This window comes from Aegilops tauschii, chromosome 3, assembly GCF_002575655.3.
Source record: "Aegilops tauschii subsp. strangulata cultivar AL8/78 chromosome 3, Aet v6.0, whole genome shotgun sequence".
In the NCBI taxonomy this organism is placed as follows: domain Eukaryota; kingdom Viridiplantae; phylum Streptophyta; class Magnoliopsida; order Poales; family Poaceae; genus Aegilops; species Aegilops tauschii.
This window is the reverse complement of record NC_053037.3, coordinates 32,751,332-32,762,789: the sequence shown is the minus strand read 5'-3', so window position 1 is coordinate 32,762,789 and position 11,458 is coordinate 32,751,332.

Below are 11,458 nucleotides of genomic sequence, written 5' to 3'. Positions count from 1 at the left end.
AGAACTGAAATTTTTTCAAAAGTTTCCAAAACAATGTTGTGTGAAACTTTGGCAAATATTTTCATAGCTTGCAAAAATCCATCACCATATGACATTCGTGGAAAATGTGACGAGAAAACAAATTGATGCTACAAAATGTTATTTTCAAATGCATTTTGGAGCATCAGTTTTTTTTTCCACATTTTACACTGGTGTCATCTGGTCATGAAATTTTGCAAGGTATGAAAACATTTGTCGAAGTTTCACACAAAAAGAATTTGAATTTTATTATTATTATTATTTAATTTTTTATTTATTTTACTGTTCAGGTGAGCTCATGTGAATTCGGAATTAGAACATCACTTTCGAAATTCATCCTTTATGGAAAAAATGAGGGTCCAATTTGGCCATTTTTTCCTTCTCTCTTATTCTCTCATGTTCGATTACTGATCAGAGAACATGCCCAGGAGAACCACAGAACTGATCAATCAGAGAACCAACGATATAACTGCCCAGGAGAGGCGATCTCGCGGGCGAACTATTCCTGCTCTCTCGCCGGCATGGGCGTTGGCTCCCCTTCCCGCCGCTTGTCACTCCGGCAGCAACGGGGGGTGGGGGAGCCCAGTTTCTTCCGTCCGGTCTGTAGATAGGTTTAGGATAGGTATCTCGGGTGACTGCGCTACATCTGTGCCGACGTCGCCGCCATGAATAAAGTTTTCCGGGCCACCGCCTCGACGGCGTTCTTCATCCACGTCTTAGAGCCATGGATTTGTGTTCGAGTGAGTTCCTTAAGACATCGATGGAGATCTTGCTCAGGTTCTTGTTTCTTCGGCATCATCCGCGTTGCGTCGGCTGCATCTCCAGCATCATCGTGGAGTCGGAAGTTTGTGTCTTGGAGTCGTCCGATGATGTAGCGTCGGGCTAGTCCAAGGGATGGTTCATATGGAGATTTGGTAGTAGAAGATGGTAGCCAGTTCCAGAGTTTTCTGGCGGTTCTGCTAGTCGAGATCTTCAAGACCGTGATCCAAGATGTGTGGACATTTTCTTTGGTTGACGACCCACATCGACATGTGTGTCGCCACTTGTGACGGCGCCTGTTCAGAGGCTCATAATGCAGCTTGGCTACTATGGCACAATCTTGGGTCTTTGCAATTGGAAGCCTATGTATCTCTCCTCCGGTGAATGCTTCGGCGACGGCGACGGTTGGATTCTTTGGTGATGGTGATGTAAATTTCCTTGTGTGCTGTCTCTCTGGACTGTTCCAGAGAGAAGCCGTGTATGTTGTGTCTTACTACTATTATGAATGAATACATGGTTGTTCTAAAAAATAAGCTTAGTGATCAGACATGTGTGCGGATGTTTGAGGATTCGAGGAGGCCGGCTGTAGATGCTCTTACTAATGGGGGTGCTCATTGCCAAGCTCCCGCTTAAACGGGCAATCTTCCGTCACTAGACAACACTAGTAGAGTGCCCGTGCGTTGCTACAGGCTTATGAAAATAATACCATCTTGTAATCTTCAAAATTATGTCCATGAACATATTATAACCTAATAGAAGGAAGGATGAAAATACCATATTGCAATGTTCAATATCTTTTTTCATTTGTTAGTGAGGTATAACCCAAATAATCATTCTGTACATGTAAGATAGTAAAAAAACTTCTACTTCTCAGGAGCATGCATGCTTTGAGCCTTGAAGAATACATTCGTTCTTGTACTTCACTGCATGAAATGTATTCAGTATATTGGCATATAAGCATGCTTTGCACATGTACTTTTGACCTACCCACTTGTTCCATTGTCTGAAGAATGGTATATAGCTATATAGACTCCACTGGAGAGAATACATTATGTAATTCCCCCGTGTCAATGTTAAATAATCATGTAAAAGAAAAGAGAATAAAAGTAAAAGTGAGTCTAATGATAGAAATGAGTAAGAAAATGAGAAGTTGAAAATAAAGGATCTTAGGGCATCTCCAATGCTGTCCGCTAAAACGGACAAACTATTGTGTGGTCATATTTATGTTTTCGTAGCATGCAGGTGGACAAATTCGGAATATCAATATAAATATGGATCAACATGATGAAAGCATATCATGGTAGTAGTGACTGTTGCAGCTCTTGTTCTCTTATTCCATTTTTCTGCATTTTTATTAGCCTTTGAATACACCAGTGTTTGCAGACAAACCTTTTCTGTGTAATCGGCGGCTACATTAATATTTTGTCAAGAGATGTTTACCTAGATTTGTTTGCTGAACCATTGCTCGATGCATGCCCACTATTCAATAAAAAGACTAAATTACCCACTTCGAATTAATCTTTTGAATTGATGAAAATAGAGATAGTATATACTCTATATCTCAGGGAATGTAAGAGAAGTACTTGCGTGACAATGAAGGAAGACTTTCTAGTTTTTGTAAAACCTTTTCAACCCCGACATCACTGTTATATGTTTTTATTTCTTCAGGGACCGAATCAAGCACACAGAGTTATTCTGCATAAGAGAAATAAATAACATAGTGAACTGGTTCTTCTTGTCGTAACCCAATAAGGGTAGTAAACATAAATATGACCAATCAGAATAATAAGGGGATAAAAAGGATGCCAAGAAATTAACCATCAAGCATAAGAAGCAATATATTATCAGTCCGACAAAAGAATCACTACATATTCTATGAAAAATATGTTTTTAAATAGGGGTTTCCACCAGTTTAGAAATCAAGAAGAAAACATTAGTATTCAGCGCATGTTCAAGGAGTGTTACATGCTAGCCATTATATTAGAATCTCATATTACACATTTCAAAGTATACTTATGAATTACATAGTTCTTGTTTATTTCATGTCACCTATTTTTTACATCTAACAGTAGGATTTTCTAGATCAACTCCCGCATAGACCCGCGTCGAGGGAGGAGGACTTCTTTTTAGATGCACAACGTTGAGCATGTCGGTGGCAAGGCGGGGAGGAGAGGGCAAGCTAGGCTGGCTGGAGAAGGGAAGGAGACGCAATGTCATGATGGTGCTGGCTTGCTGCCCCATGGTGGCGAAAGTCGTGAAGCGTAGGTGAGGAATGGTGGGTCGCACCCGTGTAGCAGATCTCATCGCTTCTAGAAGATATGAGAGGAAGCAGTGCACGTGGACCTCATGTCCTACATGGCGAATGTGACAAGCCTGCGAGCGCGACCGGTCGATATCTAAGTCTGTAGGCGTCACTGATCATTTACCTAAAAAAATGGATTGTTTTCTTTTTTAAAATCCTTATTTGTTTGCGAATCTAAAAAAATTTGATTGGACAACACCACACACTCAATCTCAGTTAGCCCCCTCACAATCTCTCTGGTCACTTTCTAATAGTTTATTCTTTAAAACCTAGTGACTGGTATATCCTTGTGCACGCTTGCGTTGGACTCACGCATGACTTACAAAAGGTGACCCAGCTCAAACGTCTCACGTCAAGGAGATAAGCATAATCATTTTTTCTAGATGAGATAAGGCTAATCAGAAAATCCCTCAAATACGTAGTTCTAGTCCACTCGATTACGCTGACGCCGTCACTCTCTGTTAGCCCCCCTCACCCGTCACTACCTCCCCGCCGCCCCTCACATTTCTCCCCACCATTGCCGATTCTCCTTTACTCACCAGCTCCCTCTCCACCTCGTCAGGCCGCCCCTCCCCTTTCATCCCCACCGCCGGCACGCGGTTCCTAGCCCTTGCTCTTCGCCACCTTCTCGTAGAATCCGGTCACCGAAGTGGCCAAGGAGGCCCTTGAGCTCGGCATACTCGCGGACGACACAACACTAGGCGCCGTCGGAGGGGGACATGGAGGCGCTGGACTCGCACGCCCCTGAATAAGAACGCCGTCTAGGAGCCATGGATTTGTGTTCGAGTGAGTTCCTCAAGACGGCGGTGGAGATCTTGCTCAGGTTCTTGTTTCTTCGGCTTCGTCCGCGTTGTGTCGGCGTGGAGCCGGAAGTTTGTGTCTTGGAGTCGTCCGACGTTGTAGCGTCGGGCTTGTCCAAGGGATCGTCCATATGGATATTTGGTAGTGGAAGAGGTTGCTGGTTCTGGAGTTTTCTGGCGATTCTGCCAGTCGGGGTCTTCAAGACCGTGATCCAAGATGTGTGGGGTTTTTCTTCGGTTGACGGCCCACATCAACATGTACGTCGCCACTTGTGACGACGCCTGTTCAGAGGCTCATAACGTAGCTTGGCTGCTATGGCACTATCGTGGGTCTTGGCAAGTTGGAGGCCTATGTTTCTCACCTCCGGCAAACGCTTCGGCAACGGCGGCGGTTGGATTATTTGGTGATGGTGATGTAAATTTCCTTCTGTGATGTCTCTCCGGACTGTTCCAGAGAGAAACCATGTATGTTGTATGTTGCTACTATTATGAATGAATGGCAAAATTTCGTGTTCTGACCCTTTTTGCTAACAAATTCAGGATCTGACCCCCCCCCCCCTTGAAAAAAATTCTGGATCTGACCCTTTTGCCTATCGCCAGCGATGGTGGCGGTAGGTTGGCATGTCCTACCGCCATGGGCTATGGCGGTAGGTACCTTGACAGCGACTGACGACCGTCGGCGCGTGCTGACGTGGAAAAGGGGCTACCGCATTGGGTGCTGGCGGTAGGGTACTGAAGACTACCGCCAGCACCTCTGGCGATTGGGTCCTGGGAGGTGGATAAGGGTGGGAGGGGCTGGTTTGTGGGCCCTACCACCACTCTTCTTCCCCACTCATCTTCTTCCCCGTGCTCAGCCCCTCTCCCCCCTCTCTCCCCCTCACAAACCCCCCTAGATCCCCTCCATTTGCTTGAGATTTCACCGGTGGATCCGGAGCATTTTCATCACCCAAGGTACCTTCCCCATTTCCCCTCCCTTTGATTGGTTGAGATCTTTGTTTTGTGTTGATTTGGTCAATTTATTGCAAACCTAGGTGTTGATCTTGTTGTGTGCATTTATGACTCATTTATGATGCATTTATGGCAAGGGTTAGGGTTATGTTAGGGGTTAGTGTCAGGGTTAGGGTTAGGGTTATAGTGGTTATGTTGGGGGTTATGGTTAGGTTTAATGGTTAGGTTAACTTGACTATGAATAGTAGTTATTTGTCGAATTTGTGCAAAATTTAGTTTATTTGTCCATCTGAGTTGGTTGGATGACATATATGGATTGATTTTATTGTTTCCAATTTCTTAGATGCATAAGCTCGTAAATGTTCATTATTTGGACAAGACGACATTTATGCTTGGAAATGATGATGAAGGGGAAGAGGTTATGGTTTTTGACACAAGTCCAAGCTTTGATGATCTTGTAGTTAAAGTGAGAAGCGTCTTACATTGGAATGACCCAAATGCCGAGGTTAAGCTTATTGGGAGGTATGACGTTGGATTGGGAGTAAAGTCCCGATTAAACAGTATGCCCATCACCACCCAATTGCATTGGAATGTGTACAAGGACAAAGTAGACACATCACAACACAAGTCTCTTGAGATCTTTGCCACAAAGGTTGATCCTCCTCCTCCCTTGCAAATTGATTTGAACCGCAATGCATCCTCCAAATACATGATGATAGTGTCGAGGTGTATATCCCCAGTTGTTCTAGCCAACCACCAAGTAGCCAACCCAATGAAGATCATATCAATGCTAGCGCCATAGTACTCCGGCATGATGCTATTCCTCATGTTGAATAAGATGCTAGTGGTCATGTTGATGATGATGCTATTGTTGCTCAAGAGGATGCTTACGCGGAGAATGAAGAGATTCATTACAATCCAATTGGTAACTTGGATGTCATTGTGCGGCAACAAGATATGGACCGTACCCTCCCTTATAACCGTATGTGTGGGTATAACTCGGATGACGAGGGTCCGGAGGAAGAATTGGATGAGGATGGGTTGACTGCGCAAGAAAATAAAATCTACAAGAAGGTGACCGGCAAGGAGAGAGGGCAGCCGTTGTTTAGGGATGTGAGTCTTGCGGACAATGCCGTTGTTGACGGTGGACTGAGATTCGGGTTGTTTGAGCCAACACCGTGCCCCAAATTCAGTGATCCTCGGCCAGAAAATGAGTATGAGAATGCTCATTTGATGAAAGGCATCAAGTTTGGTTCTTTGATAGATTTCAAGATATGGTTGTGTGACTACGCTATTAGAAACCATAGGCCCTTTGTTATTGGTCATTCAAATCAAAAAGTTTGGTACACAATCATATGTGACCAAGAAGGTTGCAAATGGAAGGTGTCGCTCCGACATGAGCTTCTCACACGCTATGTTCATAGTCATGGATCGAATGTCCATCCTACATGAATATATGGGTTTAAGATGACATAGAACAAAACAGAAAATAAATTCAATGGAGTACAACACTTGGTTACTTGATATGACATACAACACCAAGTTCTTAATGAGTTGAAATGTTAAGGGTACAAGTCATAGTAGTTCAAATGACGACCAAGCAAAGAGTACATGTCATTACAGTCCAAATGACAAAGATTACATAGCCTCATGCAATTTTATTTGGTCCCGGGTTGCAATAAATAATATCATTTCTTTCCTTGACCCATGCCCAATGAGAAGCCCGCTTCTCGTCCGACGAGAATGGTTGGCTCACTAACCAATCAATGACCTGGTCATGATTTCCCATGTCTATCTCAGCATATTCTCCCCTTGTCGCACACAATGCAATTTGCATTGCAAAATCACGCCTACAATTTTTTTCCGCCATCTTGAGCTTGGTGATCTGCCTCTACTTTTTTTTAATAAATTTTTCGAATCGGTCATTAGTGAAATAATAATACGAAAAGGCCCTACACGTCGCATTCAACGCATCAATGGCTTCCATCCAGGAGTTAATCTTTTCCTCAATCACTTCGTGTTCACGCTTCGCCGCCGCCTCAGCAGAAGCTTCAAAGAAAACGAACGGTGCCATCCTACATTTCGAAAGTTGCTATTAAAGTGAACTTAGGTTTAATTGCTTTCGTAAGACTAACCCAACCCCAATTATGTATATTAATACTAGCACTAGATCTAGGAACACAAATAATTCTACAAACAATTCTAGTTACATCATACAAAAGAAAATCACAAACATAACCCTAAATGGATCATAGTAATTGATTTGACCACACAAAAATTATGAACTAGGGTTTGCAACCAAATGAGCAAATGCAAACTAAACAAAGATATCGACCAATCAAAATGAGGGGAAATGAGAGAGCTACCTTGGGTGATGAAAATGATAAGAATCCACCTGAGAAATCTCAAACAAATGAGAGAGATTTGAGAGGCTCTTGTGCTTGAAAGAGAGAGGGGGGAGACTTGAGCTCGGTGGAGAGGTGAGGAGTGGGTGGGCTGAATGAGTGTGTGAGGAAATATCCAGCCCCTTCGACCCTTATCCACCTCCCAGGACCCTACCGCCAGAGGTGCTGGCGGTAGGCTTCAGTACCCTACCGCCAGCGCCCATGGCGGTAGCCCCTTTTCCACGTCAGCACGCGCCGACGTCCGTCAGTCACCGTCAAGGTACCTACCGCCATAGCCCATGGCGGTAGGACGTGCAAACCTACCGCCGCCACCCCTGGCGGTAGGCAAAAGGGTCAGATCTCGAAAAAATTTCAAAGAGGGGTCAGATCCTGAATTGGTTAGCAAAAAGGGTCAAAACATGAAATTTTGCCACATGGTTCTTCTCAACAAAAGAAAAAAATTACTGGTGAGACATGTGTGCGGATGTTTGAGGAGGATTCGAGGAGAGGGGTTGTAGATGCTCTTACTGATGGGAGTGCTCATTGCCAAGCTACCGCTTAAACGGGCAATCTTCCGGCATAGACAACATTGCGATTCCAGCATTAATAATCAGCACTACGTGTGGCACTGCCGTATTTGGCAACGACGGATCAACCATGATCATCAATCTACCTAATCGTCTTTGTTCATAGTACCGCTGGTGTGGCGACTCGGATTAACATGATCGCTGGATGAAGCAGACGCAAACGTACGCGCATGCAGGCGACAGAATATATATCGGCACCGAATTGCAATAAAGTGCGAAATATCTACTGATCTGCGTCGACGGTTCTAGCTAGCTAGCCTTTTCCATCTCCCGTTAGCTCGCTGCCGGCGTGGCCCGCCATCGTCCTCGCGATTCCTTCCTCCACGTCGAGCGGTCCGGGCCACCCGGCACTGGAGCCACCGCAGCCACTGGCATGTAGACCACGCTGGTCCCGGGAGCTCACTTGTCAGCGGCATGGCGGTGTCGGCGAGGCTCCCTGGCTGCTGAGTGTGCGGCGCCGCGCCCGTGCCACGCCATGGCCATGCACGCAGCGGCATGTCCGACGCACGCTCCTGGCGCTCCCGGCCGCGTGCGGCCACATTTCCCCACACATCCTATCGTCCTATAAAACCCACACCGCACGCGGCTATACTCTGCAAGTATCAGACACCAACACAGCTAGCATTAGCACCACCAACACCACTTCCAGTACCAGCTAGCTAGCTTGCAGCTGCTGCTTGCGCTTAGACCTCAAGCTTGTGATTCGCCTGCACACTCAAGCTAGCTCCTATGGCGCCGGTGTCGAAGGTCATGAGCCACATCGTCGTCCAAGACAGCGGCATTGCCGACTATGCCGTTTACGCGGCCGCGCCGTGTGACGCCTGGTGCGGCGGGCGGCATAGGAAGGCCGAGTCGGACGGCGACGACGATGATGACGACTATGACTGCGCGCCCGCCGCCTGAAGTGCACGTTCGTACCTTATCGCCGGCAAACGAATCTGGAACCTGCCCGCCAATAGCTACTCCTAGTATATTTATTTTGCGAACTGATCGCTGCTGCCGTGTATGCGAATTCGATCTCAAGTACATAGGTACGTTACGTATATCCCCACTAGCTAGTATATGAAGCACAGTGAGGTGTGCTTTTTGTAACCGCGAAGTAGCTAGTTCGTGCCGCTTAATTAGCCCACCGTGTGCTGCTGGCTAAATATGCTAAATATAGTTATGCCTAGTTGCCTACTCGTGTAGTAGATACTGAAAGTAGGCTTGTGCTTTTTATCGACTAGCTTATTACTGCAATAAAACTGATATCTTGATCAGTATATCACTACCTTATTGTTTGTGTACGCATGTGTTGTTGCAGCTGTGCCGAACTGCTGATCCAGATACATTTGTATCTGACAAATCTAAAACAAGCTTTGGGACGGAGGGGGTACATGTTGGCATAAACTTCTAGTGCTTCGCTTCACTATTTTAATTTTCATCTGGGAAGAGTCAACAGGCCGGCTATCCAATTTTATTTTGCGTTGATTTTTCTTGAAGCAGAACTCTTTTATGTTTCACAAATCTTATCTCAGAGAGAGCAGGCTACGATATTCTTTCTTTCTGGAAGATACGGCTTTTGCCAAATTTCAATGTTCTATTATTCAACTTGCTAGCTTTTTTTTTGCGGAATAACTTGCTAGCTAGCTAGTAGCCAGTAAGATTCTAGATATGATCAATGCCATTCTTTTGAACTTATTTATGCATTCAGTTATATGGTGTTCATGCTACGATTGCATATAGGCATATGCTCCACTCCATCGTATATATCTACATCTGCCCACGTTCATACTTCTGCATGCCCAACACTTCGATACGTAGCTCCTAGGTACAAAAACGAGGAAAAAATTGAGCACCACAGGCAACTCAGAGACATATTCTTGTTTCAATTATTACTTTTTTTTGTGGGTGCTTGTTTTAGTTTTTTTTTAAATGTTTTTACAGGCAGACTTATTCTTGTTTTAGTTATTACAGCTGCGTTGATCATTGTATATGTTCATTTGCAAAAAAAAAAAGGATCATTGGATATGCTCAGGCTATTATACAGATGAAAATAAGCGCCACATGCAACATTGGGTGGAATGTTTATGGCTACACATGTAGTGTGCGTCGCTACACCGGGATGATGTATGTATTTTTTACGAAAAAAGATTTCCCTCGCTTTATATTATAAAGCAACAGCACCAAGCATCCAACAAGTCAAGATCAGTTCAAGTACAAGCATGTCTCACATAGTCGCTGGGGGTAGAGCAAAACAAGCCCCAAACAAAGAGAAAATAGAGTCTAATCCGGCTCTGGAGGGGGTGGCGTGTTGGGAATCGTAGCATAATTTTAAAAATTTCCTACGCTCACCAAGATGCATCTATGGAGTATACTAGCAACAAGGGGAAAGGAGTGCATCTACATACCCTTGTAGATCGCGAGCGGAAGCGTTCCAATGAACGTGGATGACGGAGTCGTACTCGCCGTGATTCAAATCAGCGATGACCGAGTGCCGAACGGACAGCACCTCCGCGTTCAACACACGTACGGTGCAGCGACGTCTCCTCCTTCTTGATCCAGCAAGGGGAAAGGAGAGGTTGATGGAGATCCAGCAGCACGACGGCGTGGTGGTGGATGTAGCGGGATGCCGGCAGGGCTTCGCCGAGCATATACGAGAGAGAGAGGTGTTGCAGGGGGAGAGGGAGGCGCCCAAGGCTGTTGTGTTGCTGCCCTCCCTCCCCCCCCCCCCCTTTATATAGGCCCCCTGGGAGGGGGGGCGCCGGCCAGATCCCATCTAGGGTGGGGGGCGGCGGCCAAGGGGGTGCCTTGCCCCCCAAGGCAAGTGGGAAGCCCCCCACCCTAGGGTTCCCAACCCTAGGCGCATGGGGGGAGGCCCATGGGGGGGCGCCCAGCCCACTAGGGGCTGGTTCCCTTCCCACTTCAGCCCATGGGGCCCTCCGGGATAGGTGGCCCCACCCGGTGGACCCCCGGGACCCTTCCGGTGGTCCCGGTACAATACCGGTAACCCCCGAAACTTTCCCGGTGGCCGAAACTTCACTTCCTATATATAATTCTTCACCTCCGGACCATTCCGGAACCTCTCGTGACGTCCGGGATCTCATCCGGGACTCCGAACAACTTTCGGGTTTCCGCATACACATATCTCTACAACCCTAGCGTCACCGAACCTTGAGTGTGTAGACCCTACGGGTTCGGGAGACATGCAGACATGACCGAGACGCCTCTCCGGTCAATAACCAACAGCGGGATCTGGATACCCATGTTGGCTCCCACATGTTCCACGATGATCTCATCGGATGAACCACGGTGTCGAGGATTCAATCAATCCCGTATGCAATTCCCTTTGTCAATCGGTATGTTACTTGCCCGAGATTCGATCGTCGGTATCCCAATACCTTGTTCAATCTCGTTACCGGCAAGTCTCTTTACTCGTACCGCAATTCATGATCCCGTGACTAACGCCTTAGTCACTTAGAGCTCATTATGATGATGCATTACCGAGTGGGCCCAGAGATACCTCTCCGTCACACGGAGTGACAAATCCCAGTCTCGATCCGTGCCAACCCAACAGACACTTTCGGAGATACCCGTAGTGCACCTTTATAGTCACCCAGTTACGTTGTGACGTTTGGCACACCCAAAGCACTCCTACGGTATCCGGGAGTTGCACGATCT